Genomic DNA, 26,668 nt, shown 5'->3' on the forward strand with positions numbered 1-26,668 from the left:
TTATCTTGTTAAAGTTTTTTCAAGACCTGATTGTAAAGAGTCCTATTGGAAAGAACGTTTTATTGCTGGCCTTCCAAAACTCTTTGCGGAAAGAGTTAGACAAAAATTAAGAGAAAATTTTAATAATACCATCCCTTATCAAAATTTAACTTATGGAGATTTAATAAACTATATTAATAAAGAGGGATTAGCAGTTTGTGCTGATCTTAGGTTTAAAGAAAAACTTAAAAAAGATAGAATTAACAGTAAAAATGAATTGGGAAATTTTTGCCAACAATATGGTTATCAGCCCTTGAATGGTCCGTCTACTTCAAAATCTAAAGTATTTAAGAAAAGATCTTCAAAATATTTCAGGAAAAAGAAATATAATCTTCCAGAAAATTATAAAAAGGGCAAAGATTACGCTTCAAAATCTAAAAAACCTTATAGACTAAATTATAAAAAATCTAAAAGAAAATCAAAAGATATTATTATTTGTCATAAATGTGGGCGTAATGGTCATACAGCTAACAATTGTTATGCTAAGACAAAAATAAATGAGTTAAATGTCTCTGAAGACTTGAAAGAACAAATAAGAAAAATTATTTTAAATACTGATTCAGATTCCGATGAAAGTATTTCTAACTTTCAAACAAATGATTTAAATATTCTCGAAAATACTACTTCAAGTTCTGAAGATTCTGATATTTGCGAGTGTATTGGTAAATGTCATTGTAACAATTTAATCAATGTAATTACTAGTAGCTCCATTAATGTTCTTTCACAAGATGATAAAGATATTTTAAACTCTCTTGATTCTATAAAAGATAAAAATATCCAAGAATTGTTAATAAAACAGATGCTTAATAAAACTAATAACATAACTCTTGCTAATAATGAAAATTTTAATTTAAAAAATATATACGAAAGATTTACTGAAGCAAAACCAATTTCTATGCAAGAACTTCAAGAAGAATTAAAAATAGTAAAACAAGAAATAAAAGAAAATTATAAAATTTTTATTTTAGAAAAGGAAAAACCTTCTACTTTTAAAAACAAAAATATAGAAATTAATAACGAAGAAGAAAATAAAATTGAAAATGTAACTATTGGTAAACTTATAAATAATCAAGTTTCTCAAAAATGGAACACTCAAATTACTTTAGTCAAGGATAATTTTAAAATCAGCTTAACTGCTTTAATTGATAGTGGTGCTGATATCAATTGTATTCAAGAAGGAATTTTTCCTACACAATTTTATGAAAAAACTACATCTAGACTTACTGGTGCCGGAGGTACAAAATTAATTGTAAATTATAAAGTTTCTGATGTTCATATTTGTAAGGACCAAGATTATTGTTATAAAACTCACCTAATTTTAGTAAAAGATCTCTCTTCTCCTTTAATTCTAGGAACGCCTTTCATTACAAAACTACATCCTTTTATGGTTCATGATGACGGTATAAGAACCAATGTCTTTGGAAAGGAAATTATATTTAAGTTTTGTGAACCTCCTCTATATTTGTCACAACTGGAAATTTTGTGTCTTGTAAACTTTACATTCAAGCTAATGTGAATCAAAAACTTAAGAACGTGAGTAACACCTATGATTATGACATCAAAAACTTCAATCAAATACATCATACAAGTACTACAAATAGTCATCAAATAATTAGAAACCCTAGAAGTTCTTACTTAGGTCCATTTTGGACTAGAACTTCCTTATTGGACCTAATGGACCAATAAACTTCCAATTTGACTATCTTGGGTTTAGAACTCTTAAATGGGCTCTAATTGGACCCACATCTATTTGTTTCAACATTTTGGGCTATGTTGGACCTAGAATGAAAAGAATTAAAAGCCTTGATACATGAATAACCTAAACTAGTCCAATAAAAATATGAAAATCCTACCACATTTCTTTAGACTTAAAACATACTCAAGATTAACACTAATGTTGGGCTTAGGGGCAAAGGCCCAAATTTTTTCCTTTTCTTTCCAAATTCTTGGCCCAAATGCACAAGCCCAAGAGGATGGAAGAGTTGACTTGTTGTGCCACATCATTGTTATCCAAAGGACTTCCATGCAAAATATCTCACATACCTCCATGCACATCACTTCAAAATCACTTCTCTTCTCTCCTCCCTCTCACTCTCGGCCGAAACACACACACACACATTCACAAATCTCTCACAAATTCTCTCTAGATCACTCAAGAACACTCCTTCCTCCCCACTCCAAAAATCTCGAAAATTAGGAGCTTTCAAGAGGATCTTGCAAGTTAATCATCATCTTAGGTAAGTTTTTACTTATATATATGATCTAGCTATTTCATTCCATCAAAAACCTCTTCTAAATCTATTCCAAATTGTGATCATACACCTTAGAAGTCACCAAACTCGAGATCTACCAAGGAAGGGTGCTAAGGCCGAAAATCACTTCATTTTCCTTCCATTTTCTTTGCAAAACCGAGCCCCCACACCCAAGGTGAGCTTCATACCCCTATTTTCTGTTTTCATGAGTTTTGTGGGGGGGGGGGGAATACAAGTGAAAGTGTAGATCTATATGTGTTTTGTATGCCTTGTATGATTTCCATGCTTACATGTATGCTTTTGTGTGCTATAATGTTGGATCTAGCCATAAAACCCCTCAAAACCGAGATATATCTTATGTTAAATGATTTTAGCATCAAATGTATTTCTACATACCAAGTGTTTCAAGAAAAATAGCTAAGTGGTTTAGTAACAATTTTCTTTGGGCTAAAAACACAAATTTTGGGCCTAAAATGTGAAAAATACAAAATTAAGGGCCCAAATTGACATATCACGAATTCTGAGGGATGAAGTGTGTCAAAACAGTTTCAATAAAACAATTTCTGGAAATATACTCATTTAGAGGATTAAAAATATAAATTTCAAGCTTAATGGGCTAAAAATGACAATTTCGGCCCAATGAGGCCCATTATGCGAATTTTTCTGTTTTGGAGGGCCAAAACTGTGATTTTCTGTAAAACAGTGGACCATAAGTGATCCAAGTCCTTTTCAAAGGTTTAAAATGATTTTTAAATTAAAAAGGACCAAAGTTGCAAAAATTTTACAATTTGGGCCAAAATTGTCAAACTTGCGAAAAAGAAGGGTTATAACCGAGAAAACTGAAATTTCAGGGACTTAAGCTGTTTTCTATGAAAAATATGCTGGAAAATATTTATTTCAAAAATTTTTGGTGTTAAAATGTCAAGAAAATTGATTTAAGGACCAAACCGGAAAGTATTTGAATAAAGGGTTGAAAAAGTAAATTTTACAAACAAGGAGGGGCTGAAAACAGAAAATTTTCAAGACTAATTCAATACATGCAATTTGACCAAATAATGGTACCACGACTATCGACAAAATACAATACATTACAACACCAAAAGTCGTTGTTAAACGAATTGGTTCGGTCTCGAACCAATAAAAATCCGAAACTACTAACACGACGACACTACGATACTACAACACTACGATTCATACAACTAACGATTTGGAATTCATTATACATGCGAATGTGCACAGACGTCTACGCACTATCTTTGGGCCCCACAAGTGTAAAATCTTGTTCGTTGAGCCTAGCTAGCCCGACGACCTGATCTTAAGGCCCAAAGACTTCAATCTTACGAAGTGTTGGGTTTTACCGATCCGACACGACGTAACCGGACTTTCAATGGCTTGTAGACTACTGGTCCCCAAGGGTCCTTTAGTGTCGCTAGTAGAGTCTGCCTTTTATGCGAGGCGGGTCTGGGACCCCTCGTACCTTTTTATCCCCAACCGGCTAATGGAGTCATCGAGGCCTTCGTGTCCTCTTTCTCTTCGGATGTGGGACTACACGTAGTCAGGGCGGTTGGATAACGTGATTAGTACGGACGACGCCTACGGGATCGTTAGTATTGCTATAGACGAGTCGTTTGTGTAACGCGTGTTTGTAGCAGATAATCATAATCCAATGTCGTCTGGTAATGATAACTTCATGCGTTGCAATGGTTTCAATGTAAATTCATGGAATTCAAAGAATTAGGAAAACATCGGGTTTTCCTAGGGTTTTTCAATACATACAGATTCGAAATACATACAACTTCAATGCACAATTTTTACAAGTATAGAAACAAACAAGCATACTTATGGATCTTCACAAACGTTTTCAAAAGCTTCTCTTTTCAGAAAATATCGGATTTTCTGGTGGTTTTCAAACGATACGAAACATTGTTTTTCAAATACAACTTATGAACTCACCAACATTTCATATGTTGACGTTTTTCAAAATACTTGTATTCTCAGGGAACCAGTGAATCAAAGGAAATCATATTCAGTGATGGCTTGCAGTTTATTTATGTACGAATCGAACAATCTATTTTGGGAATGTAATGTTTAAACAATGTACTTCATGTAAACTCTACTGGTTGTACTATATTAATGCATGGTGACGAATGTTGTTACGTTTCATATATATTCAATGTTATGGTATTCAATTGAGTCACGACAGCCCCCAAACGTTTTCGCCGCCTGGTTTGGGGGTGTGACAATATTCAACGATTAATGTCCTTAATTATAAAACGCAACAAGCCAAATATCTTATTAACGAAATAAATAATGTTCGAATAACTAATCAATTAAATGATAATAATATTCAAAATAAAATAACAGGTTTAAAATTAAAATTTGAAAAAAATGTTTGTTCTAATATTCCTAATGCCTTTTGGAATAGAAAGCAACATATTGTAAAACTACCATATATAAAAAATTTTAATGAAAAGGATATTGCTTCAAAATCTAGAGCCATTCACATGAATAATGAATTAGAAAGTCATTGTAAAAATGAAATTCAGGATTTAATAAATAAAAAACTCATAAGACCTTCTAAATCACCATGGTCTTGTTCAGCATTTTATGTCATGAATGCCGCAGAATTAGAAAGAGGATCACCAAGATTAGTTATCAATTATAAACCTTTAAACAAAGTTTTAGAATGGATTCGTTATCCTATTCCTAATAAACGAAATTTGCTAAAAAAGCTTTATGATTCAAAAATATTTTCAAAGTTTGATATGAAATCAGGATTTTGGCAAATACAACTTCATGAAGAAGATAAATACAAAACTGGTTTTAATGTTCCCTTTGGGCATTTTGAATGGAATGTAATGCCTTTTGGATTAAAAAATGCTCCTTCTGAATTCCAAAATATTATGAATGATATCATAACTCCTATAAGTAGTTTTGCTATTGCTTATATTGACGATGTCCTAATTTTTTCAAAATCAATTGATCAACATTTTAAACATTTAAACCAATTTCATGACTTGATTTATCAAAATGGTTTAGCTGTCTCTGCAGCAAAAATGCATTTATTTAAAAATGAAATTCGTTTTTTAGGACATGATATTGTCAAAAACACTATTAGACCTATTACAAGGAGCTTGCAATTTTCTACTAAATTTCCTGATGAAATTAAAGATAAAAAACAACTTCAAAGATTTTTAGGATGCTTAAATTATATCCATGATTTTTTCAAAGATTTAGGGATCATATGTAAACCACTTTATAATCGATTAAAAGACAATCCTGAACCATGGACTCAAAAACATACAGATATAATTAAATATATAAAACAAAAGGTCCCTACTTTGCCATGTTTAAATTTACCTTATCCCGATGCCAAAATCATAGTTGAAACCGATGCTAGTGATATTGGATTCGGAGGAATTTTAAAACAAAAAATTGTTAACTCAACTGAAGAGCAATTGGTTCGATATTATTCTGGTGCTTGGAATGATACACAGAAAAACTATTCAACTGTCAAAAAAGAAATTTTAAGCATTGTTTTATGTATTAAAAAATTTGAAGATGATTTATTTATGAAAAGTTTTTTATTAAGAATAGATTGTCAATCTGCAAAAACTATTTTGGAAAAAGATGTAAAAAATATTATTTCCAAGCAAATTTTTGCTCGTTGGCAAGCCCTCTTAGGTAACTTTGATTTCGAAATAGAATTTATAAAAGGAGAAAATAATTCGCTTCCTGACTTTCTTTCTCGAGAATTTTTGCAGGGAAAATGAGCTCGTCGTCCTCTTCCAAACATGATGACAAGAAGCCAATCTCTCAAAATCTTGTTCCAGTCTCTCAAAAGCTAGTTCCATTTCAAAATCAAAATCGTTTTTCTCCTTTAACTCCTACTTCTAAGAATTCACAACTTTATTCTAATATCCTTCAGTCAAAGCTTGTTACTCCAAAAGTTACTTCAACCGACACAATAAGCCCTTTTGCAAAACCTATAACTCCTCAAACTCAAAAATCTGTTACTCCTAGCCCTTCTACAAAAACTCCTTATGTTCTTAATCCAAATTTCCTAAGAGTTCAAATTCTTGAAGATTTTCAAATCCATAAGTTACACCAAGGTTTTCATGTTCTCACAAATCATCTCTTTGGACAAGGGAAAACCTTTTATGTTGATTCGTATAAAACCCGAGAATATTATCAAGCTATTCTGCAAGAATCTGGTTCAGTCAATTTTGTTCATCGTTCTAATTCTAAAGAGGGAAACATTGATTTTAGCAAAGCTCATATTATCAAAATCATTTCTCCAGAAAGTTGGGTTCCAAACCTTCACTCTGAAAAACCTCTTATAAGTTATCCTGCTTATCCCAGATTTTCTTACTATGATTATCAAGACGCCTGGACTAAGGCATTCTTTATTCGGAATTTTTCACATTCATGGTTTATCTTCTTTGATTTGAACTTCAATTGTGAATACCCAAGATGGTTTATCAATTGGTACAAATATATGGGTATTCTTCCAAATTGTTTGCCAAAAGAAATTTACGCTGGATATCTCAAATTTAAAGAATTGTTTATTCAACAAATTCCAGAATTTGAATACATGTTACAATTCACCATGATATTTAAAGTTCCATGGATAATGTCTTGGACTTTTCATTATCAAGAAGCAAAGGATTCCTCTCCTCCTTGGCTTAATCGTCAATTTCGCTCAAAATGGTGGGATAAAATGAAGATTTCTCAAGCCAATGAACAAGCAATAATTAAACATTATCAAGAAATATATATTCAAAAACCAGAAGTTGAAGCCACTTTTATCAACAGTCTTCCCAAAAGTGATGTGGATTTAATTGCAAGAATTAAAGATGCTGCTACCTCTTCCCCTGAAGAACTTCAAAAATTACTTCAAGAAATTCGCCAAACTCCATCAGTTTCTGACGATTCTCCAAAATCTATAAAGAATGATTTATTTGAAGACGCTCAAGACCCTTTTGATGACCCTTATGAAGAATAAGAAATCATTATCCATAAATTTGATGTAATACTTTAAATGTAGGATATTTCGTTTTTTCTATTATCAAAATTTTGTTTTTCAAATACGTATGCATGTATACTATGATGGTATTCATGTATTTATGTATAAACAATTTTTATCAAAATTATTATCAAATCTATAATCAATGATGATATGAAGACAAAAAACTTTAGAAGATGCTCTATAATGGCTTGCTTTATCAAAAGAAGATGGTCATTGATTACAAACGACAATTGTTTCAAAAGATGAATGACAACCACTTTCAAGGACAACCACTTACAAGTAATTATTTCTATTGATTGGCTATGGGTTCTTACGGTGAAAAATACTACTACATGATTTCAAGACTTTGAAGACTCCAAGATGATTATAAATAGAGACTATCATTTAGTTGAAGACACAAGAAAAAATTCATTCTCTAAAAAATGTTCATCTCATGTCTAAAAAATCTCCAAGAGTCTCTCTTTCTACTAGTAGATGTTCAAAGTCTTTAGATTTTCAAATAATTCTTTCTCCAGAAGTATGTACTGATTGTAATTCAAGCCTAATTCAAGAAGGTATTATCTAAAATATTTTATCGTTGTGTTGTTTTTATTTTTCTATGATAATTTCATTTCGAGTTATTTTAACTATTAATTCTACAAGATTTGAAATTTTTGTTAAAATAGTACTCGTTTTTAATAATCAAATTCATGCTTAAATCATTTAATTATGTCTAACAAAATCTTGATGAATTGTATTCCTAATAGAGATATTCTTTTAAAAATACAGCAAATCCAAGAATCTATAAATAACTCTGAGCAAAATCTTAAAGATTCTTATAAAACTACTAATCAAGGTACAAATTTAAACAATAATCATATTCATGATGTTAGACGGTTCATAAGAGCAAGTATAAAAATTCGAAACAAACAGATACGTTATCTAAAAACAAAACTATTTGTTTTCTAAATGACCAAATTATCTCTAATTTTTTAATAAGATGGTAAAGATGGTATCAGAGCCAAGAAAAGTTTTTGGGGTGGTTATGGATGATATATATATATATATATATATATATATATATATATATATATATATATAGGGGATAGGGAATATACATTACAGCCCCACCTAAGCTTAGGTACTAAACCTCTAAAATATGTCGTTTTAACATGCTAAATATGCCCGGTTTGGTTTCACTTGGTAAATATATCATCCTCCATAACATTTCTTTCTTTCATTATTGTTTTACCATCTTTGTTTTCTTTCCTCAATTATCGTTTATTACTTCACCCAAGTGAACACTACTAAACCCTAAACCAAAACCCTAAACCAAAACCCTAAACCCTAAATTTAAACCCTAACCCTAAATTTAAACCCTAAACCCTAAACCTAAACCCTAAACCCTAAATCTAAACCCTAAACCCAAAACCCTAACCCTAAACCCTAAACCCTATTGTGTCGATCTTGAATTTACACCTTGAAGTATTAACCGTGAATCCATTAACCGTAATCTTTATATAGTAAAACAATGTATTTTCAAGCGGTTTAGTACCTAAGCTTAAGTGGGGCTGTAATGTATATTTCCTTTTCCTATATATATATATATATATATATATATATATATATATATATATATATATATTAAATTTCTCTTTCCTTAGCTATTAGCTATTGTGCATATTTGTTTTATGGCCATTTTGATATTTTTGGTCCTTACAGTCAAAACTTTTACATTTATTCATAAAAAACACAAAAAACGGCCCGGGGCAAAGCCCGGACTTTTCATCCTTGCACTTTCTACGTCTGTCATTTTCCTCTTTTGGTATATTTTTTCTATATTGGTCGTCATATTTATTTTTTTTGTTTTTGTCTGCCCTTACCAAAGTCAACTAAAATAGTTAAACGTCTATTAATCTATAAACAAAAACGACACACAAATCAGACGCACACAGCCCATGCGGAGCATGGGCAACTTATCTAGTTTAGATAAATTATGTTAATCCCAACAATTTTGCCATGCGGCATTCAATTAGCCCCTTCCTATCGATTTCGCTCAAAATACCAAAGTGACGTCCCAAAGCAATAACTCAATCATATCCAAACTTAATCACCAATTCTTGAAGGTAGATTCTCTCTTAAACCCTAATCCTCTTCCCTCTCCATCAATGATAATGATTCGTTGCAAGAAACGACGTTCGAAACGCTACATCCAGGTAATTAGCCTTTGATTTACACGAAACTTAATCACCATTGTCAGTTTAAAAAATTAAGGTTAGTATAATTATTAATCTTCTTCCAATTTACACTAAACTACATGTGACGAATATATTAATTTTGCTTGATAAAACTTTTAGTTTTTAAGTTTGTAGGTTAACTGTTTGATGAAATATTTAAGTCAATTGCAACTGCTTTATTTTGAATAACTAATAAATAAGTTGTTGATTGCATGCTCTATCTTAGCTTAACATTGAGAGAACTCCAACCCAGGTACCAATTTTTACCATTTTACAGATTAAACAATTCAAATTTATGAAGTGATTAAACCATCTTACCTTTTTTACTGTTAAATAAATAGTTATTACTTGGATACCTAATTTAATTTGATCCCAGTGCAAAAATATAGAAAATGACAACTTATTTTTACCATTTTATTGATTTAGCCATTGAACAACAACAACAACAACAACAACAACAATAATAATAATAATAATAATAATAATAATAATAATAATAATAATAGAAAAATAAATTATTGTAAACAGTAAAAAAAAAGTAAAATGGCTTAATATTTTCTTTTACAGTGGTTTGTTTTCAACTTTTTACTAATGTATCAGTTTTCAACATAAACTTTTTTTTATAACATTAATTTGGGTCCAAAGGATTTCATTATTTGTCATTATCAAAGGGTATTTTGGGCATTTGTGATATAGACATATAAAGTTGCAATTTTCTTACAAATTTATAACATTAACGACTTCTCGCAATCTACTTGCTTTTCTCCAGCATACTCATAGCATGTGCTAAATTTGGCCGTTTCTTGGCCATCCTTATCTTTTCATCTATTTGTGCTTTGGTAACTTTCTTTCTACACCTACTCACACAAATTTATATTGATTTCATTTATTAATTCGGTAAATAATAAGCATGCATAGGGGTTGCTTCTTCTTTTTGTCTGTTAAGCCATTTATGGTAGATGTGGTTGACTGAAACTAAATGACCATTTTACCTTTACATTCCATTAAGGCCATTAAGTACAAAAGAAACATAGTCTAACATGTTGGATTGAATTTGAACCAGGGTGACTGTCTACTGATGACTTGAGAATACACGGTATTTTGAAAACGTACATCAACATTTAAGCTGGTGAGTTCATAAGTATTTTAGTGTATTTGATTTGTAAAACTGTAAAGAAAAGACTTGTAAATGTTTGATGAAAAAGTTTGTGTAAGTATGAAAACTCTAGAAAATCTCATATTTCCTACTAGTATAAAACGTAGTCTTCTACCAAGACCCGACTGTTTTGAAGGTTTTCTTCTTTGTATGAATGAAGGTTTTTCCCATGTATAACTATTATTATCAAAATATAGTCTACCTTATCGTTTATGTGAATGTGTCACAAGATAAAAGTAATAGGGAAAATTATATAATCATAGAAATCGTATCCTTTTGTCTAGGATAAACACGGCGTGGTAACTCACCGAACAGTACAACCGAGGACATCCGTCGATGTGCAGTTTCCAACTGTAGCTAACAACCGGGTGTAGGATGGTCAGTCCCGTATAGTATGTAGTAGTATCTCTTCATATAGTATGTAATATTATCTCTTCATATAGCATGTAATAGTATCTCTTCATATAGCACGTAGTATATTTGTATAGACTCATGAATGAACTGACTCTTGTATGTATGTTCCCTTTATACTAGGAATAGCAAGTAGTATCTCCTAAACTATACCTATTATAGTTTACTAGTAATGTGGTTTGAAATGTCCAAGTATGTTTATACACCTTTGCTACACAAAAGTATTGGAAGTGAAGTCACAACTTTCCTATCAATACATACATATATATATATATATATATATATATATATATATATATATATATATATATATACTACATAAGTGTATAGATATGGTTTTAACAATATATAAGTTGAAAAGAGGTTTTGTAATATATTTAAAGGGTTTGAAACAATAAAATAATAATGAATTGATGTCAGTTTATAAAATGATTTAAAAGTAGTTTGATTAATAAAACAGTTTGAAAGTATGGCCATTCCATATGTTTGATAGTTATTAATCACATGTGATTGATCTAATAACTATAATATTCAACTTGTATCCCCCCCATAAAAGCATGTAAAAGCATTTAAAAGGTTGGTTAAGGGGTTATGAAATCACCTGTAGTGAGTGGTTTGGATGAACGGATGGTATAGGATGCTAAGTGTTAAGTGAAGACTTGAGCGCACACACAGATCCTATTTAACATATATTGACACATATATGTGTAGCACCTGGTTCCCAATATGTATTTTAATCTAAGTATTTTGGCATTTTTAGCTGGAACTCGACGAGTTGTAGGCCTGACTCGCCGAGTAGAGTCGAGATATCGAGCACGTTTAATTTGGCGACTCGACGAGTCCATATCCTGGACTCGGCGAGTCCGCCAGTCTGGAAGAAACCCTAATTTCAAGGGTTTGCACCCTATTTAAACCATGTTATGCGCCCCCAAGCTAGTCTCCTTCACCCTCAAAGCATCCTATACCAAACCCTAACCCTCTCCTTGTGATTTGAGTGTTTGTGTGCTTGTTCTTTGAAGTTTGAAGAAGAGAAGGAAGGAAAGACCAAAGGAGAAGGTGAAGAGAAAGGATCTAGGACCTAATCCAGAGTTCATTGAGGTACAATTCGGCTCTATTTTGTTTCTATGATGATTTTCTATTAGAAACCCCATTTAAGCCATCTTTATCCACCTCCAAGCTTGATAGTAGTATAGGGATCATAATGGGTTGAATAGCCACTGGATCTATCCATAAATGAGCTCTAGAAGCTCAGATCTAATGCCTTTATGGAGCCATATTGCATGAAAACCCTAGATCTACTCTTTTAGTGCATTTTGAGCCCTAAAACCTTCATTGGTGTTTATTTACACGTAAAGTTGGAAACTTTACGTGTTAATCAAGTCCTAAGAACCTAGATCTATGCGACTCGGTGAGTCGTTCTTTGGACTCGGCGAGTCGAGTTGTGAGTCCCTGATTTTCCCCTTTTCGAGTATGTTGAGTAGGAACAGTGAGCCATAAGTGGACTCAGTGAGTCGGAAGCCAGACTCACTAATGGAGGGACTCGGCGAGTCAATGCCCTGATTCGGTGAGTCAAAGGCAATCTTCTTGCCTCAAGAACAGACTCGACGAGTTGTTCATACAACTCGGCGAGTCACAGACCAGAGTGTTCGTCGAATGAAGATGAACTCGACGAGTTGTTCATACAACTTGGCGAGTCGGATGAAGGACCATTGAATATCAGTTTAGAAGGAGAACTCGTCGAGTCAGTGCCTAACTCGACGAGTAGGGACGGGAGTGAGGACAATCGATTGGATATGGACTCGACGAGTTGGCGAGCCAACTCGGCGAGTCGGGTAAACTGGAAGTTGACTATTGACCTTCACTTTTGACTTGGTCTGGGGTAAAATGGTTATTTTACCCTAAAGAGAGTTAGCAGTGTTTGACTGAGTGTTTTGTGGGAATTATAGCCGGAGGACTTCCGGAACAGCAGCAACAGAAGACAGACAGTTCCTGCACGGATCAGCAGCTACTTCGAGGTGAATTACCTTCCAATAGCGGTGGGTCTAAGGCCACAACGCCGGCCCACCAGTAGGAGACGTATGATAGATGACTGTCTTTGTGATATCATCTAGGTTTGCTACTACCTGATATGTTATATGCTAGCATGATATGTTGTATGTGATAGTAGTAGAGTTCGGTTGTTAGGACCGAAGGGTAGTCAGACACCCCAGATACGTCTGATAGTATGTGATGATATGTTTGCATGCTGGCTTGTTATGTTATATGCGATAGAGGTAGTAGGCGAGTTCGGTTGTTAGGACCGAAGGGTAGTTCAGGCACCCCAGATAGGTCTGATAATTTGTTATGATATGATATGTGATAGTATTAGTAGTAGGGGTGAAATAGTCCCCGAGGTTCGGTCGTTAGGACCGAAGGGTAGTCAGCACCCCAGAATGGCTTGACATGGGTAGTCAGCACCCCAGAACGGCTTGACACGGGTAGGACGGCACCCCAGAATGGCCGCGTGGGTAGGTCGGCACCCCAGAATGGTCGTACCGGGCAGGTCGGGCACCCTAGAATTGCCTGGCAGTATGTATGTTATGTGATTGTATGGTATGTGGTACGATGGGGGAACTCACTAAGCTTCGTGCTTACGGTTTTTCAGTTTTGGTTTCAGGTACCTCATCGTCGAAGGGGAAGGAGCTGGCGCGGTAGTGGCACATCATACACACGCAGTGTTTTCCGCATTTATCAGATTGTTCTGGGATTTATACTATGACCTTTGGATTGATTTCATGTTTTGGTTTTCAGAAACTACATATGTTTATGAAATGAATTGATCATACAATGTTTATTTACAAATGTTTTTACAAAGTATTGATTTAAAAATGAAATTTTTGAACGTGAAAAATGGGTCGTTACAGTATGTATCCAATTAGTCAATTAAAAACTAATTAATCAAATAAAGACACCCTAAAACATGGATAACACTTTGATTCAAGTACTAGGAGTATATTAGGGTTACATCTAAGGGGTGTAGGGCCTCTCAAAGGAGTTTATGGTCCAAATGGTAACAACTCATGAGTTTACGGCACATGGTCATTTCCCCATGAGTTTACAGCCGTAAACTCATGGTATTATGTATCATTTTGAGTTTTGAGGTCTTATAAGTCATAAAGAAGTATCCTTACTTCAAGTCTAAGCCTTAGGAAACATTAGTGGCACAATGGCACCACCTTATAGAGTTTACGACACATAGACCATTCCTCATGAGTTTACGGCTGTAAACTCTATGTGTTATTGATCTCTTTGATGTTTAAGGTCCTAAACACTTCAAGGAAGTGATCTAGACTAGTATCCAAGGCTAAGGAAGGGACTAGGGTTCACTTTGCCCCATCTATTAGGGTTTACGACTCAAGAACATGTCTTGGCCATAAACACCTTTCATCTTGTGTTTCCTTGTGTTTTCTAGTTGAATAAGAAGTGGAACTAGCCTTATAACACACTAGGGTGAGAATAATTATAATAAAGGAGCTTGAAAGGGAGTTCACGGCCCAAGAACACTAGTGTGCGTTCTTGGTGAACTGAAGAATACTTGAAGATCTAAGAAAAGAAGATGATTTCATGGGTGAAATCATGTAAGATCACTAGGTGATGAAGTATTTCAACTAATCAAGGAAGAAACGCTTACTAAGTTGAAGATCAAGAAGGAAAAATCGGATGATCCTTGAGAGAGAATGGCTCCTTGGTTTTGAAAATGGTAAAAGTGCTTAAAATAACTAAGTATCATATTTATACTCCTTAGAGTTTACGGCCGTAAACTCCATTTTTAGGCCGTAATCTCCAAACTCTTGGAGTTTTGGAACTTAAATGTTGCACACTTTACCCTAAAGTATCCTCTCTCTAATTATCTCTTGAAGTACTAAGCTTTAAAACATTCAAACTGACTCCAAAAGCTTAAAAGTTAGCATACACAGTTCTGACTTTTGTTGAAGTGAGTGGCTGTACAGAATATAAATTTCGGGTTGTCACATCATCCCCCCGTTAGAAGGAACTTTGTCTCGAAATTAGAGTTTAAGCAATTAAGTAGTTACAAATAACTAAGCAAAAAGATAAGGATATTTCAATTTCATTTGATCCTCGCGCTCCCATGTGAATTCAGGTCCTCGCTTGGCGTTCCAACAAACCTTCACTATCGGGATACGGCTTTGTTTCGTTTGCTTGACCTCTCGATCCATGATCTCAATAGATTCTTCCATGAAGTTGAGGCTCTCGTTGATCTCGATCTCGTCGAGTGGGATTACAAGAGTCTCGTCGGACAGACACTTTTTTCAAGTTCGAGACGTGGAAAGTAGAATGTGCGTTACTGAGCTCACGCGGTAGTTTGAGTTTGTAAGCTACAGAGCCAATTCTGGCAAGAATCTCGAAAGGCCCTACATATCTTGGATTTAGCTTTCCACGCTTTCCGAAGCGTATTAAACCCTTCCAGGGTGAGACTTTCAAAAGGACTCGGTTTCCCACCTGGAATTCCAAAGGTTTCCTTCGCTTTTCTGCGTAGCTTTTCTGACGGTCTCTAGAGGCTTTCAATCGTTAACGAATCTGAACGATCTTCTCTGTCGTTTCCCATATGATTTTCGGACCTGTGAGAGCGCTGTCAGGAACTCATCCTCTAGCTAACTGGGTGTCACCCACTTCAGCCTAGCACAGAGGGGATCTGCACTTTCGGCCATAGAAGGCTTCAAATGGAGCAGCCTTTCTGCTCATGTGGTAGCTGTTGTTGTAGGAAAATTCAACAAGGGGTAAATGAGTATCCCATGCCTTCCCAAAGTCGATCACACAAGCTCTTAGCATATCTTCCAAGGTTTGGATAGTCCTCTCACTTTATCCGTCGGTCTGTGGATGGTAGGCTGTACTCATGTCCAGCCTCATTCCTAGGGAACTTTGTAGCGACTGCCAGAACCTCGAAGTGAAGCTACTATCTCTATCGAAGATAATGGATATGGGAATACCATGCAGTCGTACAATCTCCCAAATGTATGTTTTTGTTAGTTTCTCTATCTTGTCAGTCTCTTTGATTGGTAGGAAATGCGCGGATTTGGTCAATCTGTCGACGATGACCCAAATGGTATCAAGTCCACCCGTTGTCTTGTGCAACTTGGTTATGAAGTCTATAGTAATCCGCTCCCATTTCCATTCTGGTATCTCCGGTTGCTGAAGTAAACCTGATGGTTTCTGGTATTCGACCTTAACCTTTGCGCAAGTAAGGCATTTACTCACGAAGGCAGCAATCTCTGCTTTCATGTTAGGCCACCAGTATAAATTTTTAAGATCCAGATACATCTTATCTGAACCTGGGTGAACGGAATACCGAGTGTTGTGCGCCTCGGTCATGACCACGTCTCTGAAGCCACCGAGCTTCGGTGTCCATATTCGGTCCATGAAATATAACGCTCCGCCACCCTTGCTTTCCAAGTTCTTATCCATCCCTCTCAGGGATTCGCTTGCCACATTTTCAGGTTTCAAAGCATCGAGCTGAGCCTCCTTATTTTGTGTGGAAAAGTGTGAATGGATAGTCATAGTCAATAATTTGACTCTACGACCAGAGTATTCTTTCCGACTTAGGGCGTCAGCTACTACGTTGGCCTTTCCGGGATGATAACGAATTTCGCATTCGTAGTCATTGAGTAGCTCGACCCACCGTCGTTGCCTCATGTTGAGCTCCTTCTGATCAAAGATGTGTTGGAGGCTTTTGTGGTCTGTAAAGATAGTGCTTTTCGTACCGTACAGATAGTGTCTCTAGATCTTCAGAGCAAACACAACCGCTCCTAACTCAAGATCATGTGTGGTGTAATTGACCTCGTGCGTCTTCAGCTGTCTCGAGGCATAGGCAATGACCTTACCTCATTGCATCAGAACACATCCGAGCCCTTGGTTGGATGCATCAGAATAGACTACGAAGTCTTCTATTCCTTCTGGGAGGGATAGTATTGGTGCGGTGCATAAGCCTCATTTCAGCGTTTAAAACGCCTTTTCTTGTTTCTCTTCCCAGTCAAAGGCCACGCCTTTCTGGGTCATTGTGGTAAGTGGTTTCACGATACTAGAAAAGTTCTGTATGAACCTGCGATAGTAGCCAGCGAGACCTAGAAATTGACGAATTTCTGTAGGTGTCTTCGGTGCCGACCAGTTCTCAATAGCCTTAATTTTGGAAAGGTCCACGTGTATTCCCTTTTCGCTAATGATGTGGCCCAAGAATTCGACTCTTCGAATCCAAAACTCACACTTGGAGAACTTCGCATAGATCTTCTCTGATCGTAATGTTTCTAAAAATTTTCGCAGGTGTTGACTATGCTCCTCCTTACTTCGGGAGTAGATAAGTATGTCATCGATGAAGATGATAACGAACTGATCCAAGTAAGGACGGCACACTCTATTCATCAGGTCCATGAATACAACTGGTGCGTTGGTTAATCCGAACGACATCACTATAAATTCATAGTGTCCATAACGAGTTCGGAAGGTTGTCTTGGGGACATCTTCCTCAAGCACTTGTAACTGGTGATACCCGGATCTTAGATCTATCTTTGAGAAGTAGTTTGCTCCTTGAAGTTGATCAAATAAGTCGTCGATGCGGGGTAGAGGGTAATGATTTTTAACGGTAAGCTTGTTGAGTTCCCTGTAGTCGATGCACATACGAAACGATCCGTCTTTCTTCTTGACGAATAAGATCGGTGCTCCCCATGATGAGAAGCTTGGCCTAATGAATCCCTTCTTGAGAAGTTCGTTAAGTTGGCAGGAAAGCTCCTGCATCTCTGATGGTGCCAGACGATAAGGAGATTTGGCTACTGGCGTAGCCCCTGGCACCAAGTCGATTCTGAACTCAACTTGGAGTTGCGGTGGTAACCCCGGTAGTTCTTCTGGAAAGATGTCAGGAAAGTTGCGTACTTTTGGAATGTTCCGAATTTCCTTCACTTCTTGACTGGTATTGACGATGTATGCAAGGAATGCATGATATTCCTTTCGCAAGCACTTTTGAGCTTGAATACATGAAATGATGCGAAGGTTCCTACTAGATTTGTCGCCGTAGATAACTAGGGTTTCGTTGTTAGGGGGGTTAAGATGAACCGCTTTCTCAAAGCACATGATATCGGTGCGAAGATGACTTAACCAGTCCATACCGATTATGACGTCGAAACTTTTAATTGGGACCGGCTCGAGGTCAATTTGGAAAGAATGGCCATCTAGAGTTAGAGTACAACCTATGTATATACAATTAGTACTTTCTGTTTTCCTGTTTACCATTTCTATAGTGAATGATTCCCCTAATGCACGTGGTTTTTGTTTAAGTAAGTGTGCAAATTTCTGGTTTACGAAACTTTTCTCCGCTCCACTGTCGAAAAGTATGCATGCATATGAATTATCGAGGAGAAACATGCCATTAACTATCGTAGGATCAGCTACAACTTCCTCGTGGCCCATAGCCAAAACTCGTCCCACTCCGCCGGTATTCGCTACCTTCGGGCAGTTTCTTTTGTAGTGACCCACCTCGCCACAACCGTAGCAAGCTTGGCCCACACCAGCATTAGGAACTTGCGTGATCGGCTTTGCGGGTGTCTTGCAGAAACAGGCAGTATGCCCCTTTTTGTTGCAGTTAGAGCACTGCATTTCCCAGCAAGGTCCATTGTTGTGGAAGTTGCATTTGTTGCACTTCAGAAGGTTACCCACATAAGGCTTTGCTGGGAAGGAGTTAGTAGGAACAACAGTAGGTACAATAGCAGCATTTACTGTAACTAGTTGTTGTTTCTTTGAGGATTCTTGTGAAGACCCTCCTTTCCTCTTGTTCCAACCTTTCTTCCTGTTGTTGTGGTTTCCCTTTTTTTGATCGGGTGTAGCAATTGTTGCGTTCTGGTAGTTTCCGTGATCGATAATAGATTGTGCCAGTTATTTAGCACTGTCAAAAGTAACAGGCCTTGAAGCTAGCACACTTGACTGCATCTGGGGCGATAGTCCCCAAATATATCTTTCTATTTTCTTGCTCTCACGAGAAACCATATCCGGGAAAAGAATTTCCAGATCACAGAATCTATTGGTATAGGTTGATACGTCAGAATCAACCATCTTAAGACCCAAAGTTTCTACTTGAGTTTTTGAATTTCCCCTCGTGGACAGTACTATCTCATCAGCATGGCTTTCAAGTTCTCCCAGCTTATCGAATTCTCAACAATTAGAGTCAGTGACTTAACGTGGCCATTCCACCAAGTTAAAGCCATGTCAGAAAAGGTACAAATAGCAAACTTGACCTTGTTGTTCTCTGGGCAGGTGCTGATTTCAAAGACTGCTTCTGTCTTTTCTATCCACTGTCTTAAAATCATCACCCCTCCAGTTCCATTGAAATTCCTGGGTTTGGCAATCGTAAATTCCTTGTAAGTGCACTCTCGGGAGTGCCCATGACTCTCACCATGGTTGGAAAGAGGTGCACCACTTACCGATCCACTAGGGACAGGAGTATTGATGTGTGACATGGCAGCCGCTACGGCCGCTGTGACAGCCGCTTGGAACATAGCAACGTCGAACTGAGGAGGTGGTGGTGGTGGCAGTGGTATCGGTGTTTCGTTATTATTGTTACGTCTTGGATTTCTGCGAGGAGGCATCTTTTATCTTCAAGTTTAAAAGATAGAAACAATGATAAGAATCCAATAGTATAGAAACTGAAAGTGTCTTGTGAACTAAGTCACCATAGTTCGATATCAAATGAGAGCATGAATTTCTGAATAGATTAGATAACTGCCGAAATTACTGGTATATAAGATGTAAATAAGTTCGGGAACATGACCTAACTAAAGGTCTTACATCATACCATAGGGGAAAATGTTGACAGTTTAAAAGTCTAATAAAGTACTTGAAAGGCAGGAATAATTTACAGACAAGTGCTACTTAGAGCATAGGTAAGAAAGGTTATTCCTTAAATCAAAAGGAAAGATGAGCTAGACATCTTCTACTGGCGACGGGTATTCCTCGGGTGAACCCTCAGATCTGCCAGTTGACGTACTACGTCTTGAAGGTGTCGCTCTTGAGCTCTTTGGCGCACTCGAAGTTCTATAACCCCAGCGCGGGATGCAGCTAGCTTTTGCTGCAGAGCCTCATTGGTTCACTTAGTCCTTTCCATGGCTTCTTCGAGTTGGTGAATGCGGACCATGTTAACACCAGAATTGGCGTCAATTTCCATGACTCGGTCAATGGTTGCCCGACCTTGCTCGACATTCCGAGCAATCCTGCGAACAATAATGGGCAGGACTCGGTCAACTGAGCCTCCTTCGCTGAGGTTGTAAAAGCTTCAGTCTCCATTTAAGGGTAATGGTTGACCCTGCTCATCACTCCAACGATTCAAGTTTGTTGCCCACAAGGGTGTGGTACCTTGAAACACAGGTCGGGGGTTGAGATTTGGAGCTTGACCCTCTTGGGGTAGGTTGTTGACTTCTGGCTCGGAGTTAGAACCATCCGAAAAGCCTTCTGTGAGGTGATCATCCAAAGGAATTGGATAGTCATCTTCTGGCTCTCCATGTAGCCATCCAGCATTGCCCTGGTTTGGGAAGTACGGGTCTGCAGGGATATGAAATCCAACCACGTTATCTACGCGAGAAGTATGGGTAAAAGAATCAGTTTAAGAGACGTACTAACTAAGATAATTATAGTAACATGAAATACTCCTATAGTATTTTAAGTTTATGTTTTGTTCTAATGCTCTCATTGTAGTAGTGTTGGTAAGTTTTTAGACTTGTTGTCATACCACAACCATTCCTGGGCATATGCTAATCACTTCTCGGACCATCATAGTTGATCAGGCTATATATGCCACTCCCAGAACTGACCATACATCCCCAAGCCTATTTGTGATATTCAACAATCATAATACTTTTGTTCTGTCCTAGTGACACTGATTTTAGTATGAATGCAAGTATGTATACTTAGTTAAATATTTTATTATTTAAAAGTATAAACTCTTGGTCAGAGTACTTTAATCCCATCGTGTTTATAGTTAGTATATCTTTTATGGGTTGATATACTCAATTCACTATAAACAAAGCTCTGATACCAATCTGTCACACCCCAAAACCAAGAACGGCGGAAACGTTCTGGGGCGGAGGACGTCATGTAAAGTATCATAACAATGCAAAGTAGTAAACAAGCAACAACATCATCCATTGCATTAATAGTAGAGTTTTAATACATGTGTGTTCTTTGTAATGTAATAGACACCAAAAATGAATGATCAAAATAAAAGATAAGTCTTGTCTGTGCTCCGTCTTCTCAAAACTTGTCACCGGTACCTGTCTACTGATGACCTGAGAATACAAGGTATTTTGAAAGCCTAGATCAGCATTTAAGCTGGCGAGTTCATAAGTATTTTAGTGTCTTTGATTTGTAAAACTGAAGAATACTTGAAGATATAAGAAAAGAGGATGATTTCATGGGTGAAATCATGTAAGATCACTAGGTGATGAAGTATTTCAACTAATCAAGGAAGAAACACTTACTAAGTTGAAGATCAAGAAGGAAAAATCGGATGATCCTTGAGAGAGAATGGCTCCTTGGTTTTGAAAATGGTAAAAAGTGCTTAAAATGACTAAGTGTCATATTTATACTCCTTAGAGTTTACGGCCGTAAACTCCATGTTTAGGCCGTAAACTCCAAACTCTTGAAGTTTTGGAACTTAAATGTTGCACACTTTACCCTAAAGTATCCTCTCTCCAGTTATCTCTTGAAGTACTAAGCTTTAAAACATTCAAACTGAATCCAAAAAGCTTAAAAGTTAGCAGAAACATTTCTGACTTCTGTTGAAGTGAATGGTTGTACAAAATAGAAATTTCGGGTTGTCACACTATTAAAAAAGCTGCTAGAAGATGTATGTAACTAATAAAAAAGTACAATAATGTCATAATAGAACTCATAATCATATAAACAGCTTCCACAACTATTTATTATCTATGCTAAAACTTTTATCTTTGTAAATCAATAAATCTTTTGCAAATATTTGATTAGTCGATTTCGAATTATGAATACTGTATTTTATTTCTTCGATAGTGACTTCGAATTATGAATACTTACAAATTACAAAGTTATTAAAAAAATACAATATTACTATTGATAAGTTTTTATAAATTAATGATATATTATTTTATTACATAATCAATTTTTTAATTCTATTTAAAATTAATACCCGTGAGTTCCACGGGTTTTAATCTAGTTTTATATATAAAAGAGCAAATACCATAAAAATCACTATATTTTCACTTGTTTTTAGGAAAATCCTATTATTTTTTTTATTGGCTCTAGCCACAAATTAGACATAAAGTTACCACTCTAGCCCATCTAATGATTTTTATGGTTAACTTTGTTAATTTTTTTTTCAAAATCAGTCCTAAAATTTCAAATTTGGTCCCTGTAGTTTGCAAAAATTTACACAACATGTCCAAAACTCGGTTTTTTGTTTTTTAACTTCTTTATTTTCATTTATTAATCAAAGCTAAACTTGCTTTTATATATATATTTTTTTAATTTTTTGTTTTTTTAGATATATTTTTTATTTTTTAACTTTTTATTTTTGTTTTTTGTATTCATTTATTTTTCATATTTTTTTTATATTTTTTTCGTTTTTTCTTTATTTTTATTTTCTCGTTTTTTCTTTATTTTGGTTTTTCATTTTTTTTAATAAAATAAATTTACGTTTTGTTTTTCGTCAATTTGATAACTTATTTTGATATTTATCAAAAATTTTAAAGTGTATGAATATTTTGTTATATTTTTTGTATTTGTTTCGTATTTGTTTTGTTTTGTTTTTTTTTTCATATTTTTGTTACGTTTTGTTTTTCGTCAATTTGATAATTTCTTTTGATAATATTTTAGAAAGTATAAAGTGTATATATATTAGAGTATATTACATTTTTGGCGTTTGATTTTTTTTTGGTTTTCTAAAAAAATGAAAAAACGAAATTAAAGAAAAAAAACGAAAAATTTTATAAAAAAATATGAAAAATAAATGAATATAAAAAACAAAAATAAGAAGCTAAAAAAACCAAAAAAAAGAAATAAGAACGAAAAATAAAAAAAAATATATAAAAAAATTATAAATTTAAAAGCAGGTTTAGCTTTGATTAAAAAAAATAATAAATGAAAATAAAGAATTTAGAAAACATAAAACTGACTTTTGGAAATGTTGTGTAACTTTTTGCAAACTACAGGGACCAAATTTGAACTTTTAGGACTGATTTTGCAATTTGTGTTAACTCTATGTCCAATTTGTGGCCAGCGCTTAAAAAAATAATAGGACCTTTCTCAAAAACGCATAAAAATGTAGTGACTTTTATGGTATTTGCCCAAATTTGTTTTGCTATAATTAAGGGAGAGGAACTTATACTTCAATTCAATTTTAAAAGTTTAGATTGAGATTTTAATCAAATTTAGTCAATGACATATATGAATGTTATGTTGAAAAGATTCGACATAAGAAAATTCTATATATGGAAATGTTATAACAAGAGATAGGTAAAGTATCAGGTCTTTATGTAAGATATTATGAATCGTGTTCCATATGCTTCGGATATATGATCGATTGCATGTGTTATAATATTCTCTTATTCTAATTTTTCAAATGCCTAGGGCATTAAGAGGGAAAAAGGAATAGAACTGGATATGACTAAAGTTATTAAACAACCGTCAAGGACGATCTGAGGTTCGCGAAGGATTGGTTGCTTAAGGACAGTTGGAAGCATAGTAATGAATGAACCATATTGATATGATTTTTAATAGATAGGATTCTATTAAGAATGGATAATCATATATGACAATTATGGAAAAGTTTCCATAATGGGAGTTGGATATCAAGAATCTATGAATAAGTTAGAAACTTTTATGCAGGAAGGATGTTAAAAGGAATGTTCTTTGAATATGAGACTTCGTATCTATATTATTGTCTTGTAACAATCTCCAATGGAAAGTTTTGTAATTGGAAAAGTCTCTGTGACTTGTGTACATAGTCATTACACAAGGATCGCTGCATATAAGCTTAGAATCTAACAGATCATAGTAAGTGGCAATGACTTGGTATTCTCACACTTACGATAAGGATTTGGGATTGTGAAATGAGTATCATTGGAAATGTTTACAATTGATTTATTTCACAAAGTAAGGACCATAGGTAAACATAGTGTGCATGCTTGGAGCATGGGATAACTATTGTTTTAATTCAAGTGTAAAGTTGATAAATTGAAACATTATGCAATGAATAATGTGTAATCAATATGGTTATTAAATAAAAGGTGTTTTATTTATATTCAAAAGTTTTGAGACCATATTGGATTCAATTATTCTTGTGTTTCACTTTGCATGTTTTGACTTCCCAAATAACTAGGTTATTCAAACCATCCACAAGTGATCATACTTTGGAAGTAGGTATTGAAGTTAGACTGTTATGAATGGGTCTGTAGATTGTCTAATGGCGTTTAGACATATCACAAGTTTGCTGCAGTGTTCGTGAGTACTTCTATAATAAGATTTGAGTATTGAATTAAACCCACACTCATTTGAATCACTTCATGGATTTCATCACGAGTGATCATGAGACGATAATATCTTATATTCTTGAAACCAAGACATGTGAGTTGTATTTTACAAGTCAGTTAGACATTGACATATGTAAATGCACCAGTAACTTGGTGTTATAAAACATATTGTTGTGTGTGATTGATGAGTAAGTACAAGAAAGCATTTGAGTCGAATTTTATCCTTTCCTATTACCCAATATGGATAAAAGTGATATATGTGGTCCCCTCGATGATTTAGTGATGATAACCCTAAGTGCTTGGCCAAGCCTGGACTGATTTGATTTGTTCAATTAGTCGGTCATCATACATCGGAAATCGGGAAACAACACATAAACAGAGAGAATGATTATAATCCATGTATCAGTTCATATGATATCTAGAATGGAGGAATATTTGATCCCTTATCTAATGGACACGTCATTGACTAAGTCAGAGTTGAACAACGGCTTTTGAGAGCTATGATTGCTAGTCTGGATTTTAGAGTTGTACCTTCAATTATAGTTATTATACTTATCCAAGTGGGAGACTGTTGGATTAGGTGTCTAAGCTAATAACTATAATTGGCATGTACTTGAACCGAGAGTAGCATGGTCAATTTGGGTTGCCTTCACCAGAACAATCTGATAGGAAGAATATTTGAGAAAGAGGTTATTTATGATTTATTAATATATTATAAGTATAATATATTAATTGTGAAATCATATTATTTAATTAGTATTGATCAAGAATTAATTTGGAATTAATTTAGTGATCAAAAGAGACTAATTAAATTAACGGGGACTGATTATGTAAATCAGTGATATATATATATATATATATATATATATATATATATATATATATATATATATATATATATATATAGTTTGGGCTGATCCATGTTGGGCTAAGTTTATGTAGGTATCCATGAAGAGTTGGCCTACATGAGATATGGATCATAACCTAAGTGTATGGATTAGGGTTTACCCATGACTCTTGGAATCCTACACTATATATGTGTTATCCCTTAGCTAAATCGGCCCTAAGTGTTCTAGGAAGAGAGATAACCAATTTTAGAGTGTCAAACCTCTCTCTCAAAGCCCTCCTTTGTTCATGGTGTTTGTGAACCATTTGAGGCATCACACTTGAGGTGTTACGCTCTTGAAAGGCCAAAGCTACAAGCTACAATAAAGAGGTATTCTTCTAATTTGATTTTATGATTCATGTACCAAAATTGTATGCTAGTTGTAGGCTTCATGCTTTGGAATTTTTATTGCATGTATAACTAGAGAAAACTTAGATCCAAAGCTATTAGGGTTGTATGTGCACCATATGAGTGTTATAGTACACAAAACCCAACAATTATATGTATCCAATCACATATGATTTTAGTGGAAAAGATTCATCGTCATTTTCTCGATTCAATAATTTTTTTATTAACTTTAATCATACGTGATTAAATAAATCTAATCACATATGATTATATGTATCTAATCACATTTAATTTATATAGACAAAAAATAATATCGTCTATATAAATTATATGTGATTAGATACATATAATCACATGTGATTATATATAAATTGAATCAAAAACATGAAAACAAATCTTTGTCTACAGTAATTATATATTATTAAAAACACGAGATCAATTCCGCACAAATCATATTTGATTACATACATATAATCACATGTGATTATATGTATCCAGTCACATATAATTTATGTTGATAAGATTCATTATCACGTTCTCGATTCAATAATTGTTTTTGGTCAACTTTAATCATATTTGATTGAATACATCTAATCACGTGACAAAAAAAGAATTTTGTCTATATAAATCATGTGTGATTAGATACATATAATCACATGTGATTATATATAAGAGAACAACAATTGAATAAAAAACGTGAAAACAAATTTTTGTCCACATTAATCATATGTTATTAAATATATATAATTAGATACGACTACATGCAAGAGAAAAATTATTGAATGGAAACTATTAA

This window comes from Lactuca serriola, chromosome 5, assembly GCF_051521515.1.
Source record: "Lactuca serriola cultivar US96UC23 chromosome 5, Lser_US96UC23_V15, whole genome shotgun sequence".
NCBI classification, from domain to species: domain Eukaryota; kingdom Viridiplantae; phylum Streptophyta; class Magnoliopsida; order Asterales; family Asteraceae; genus Lactuca; species Lactuca serriola.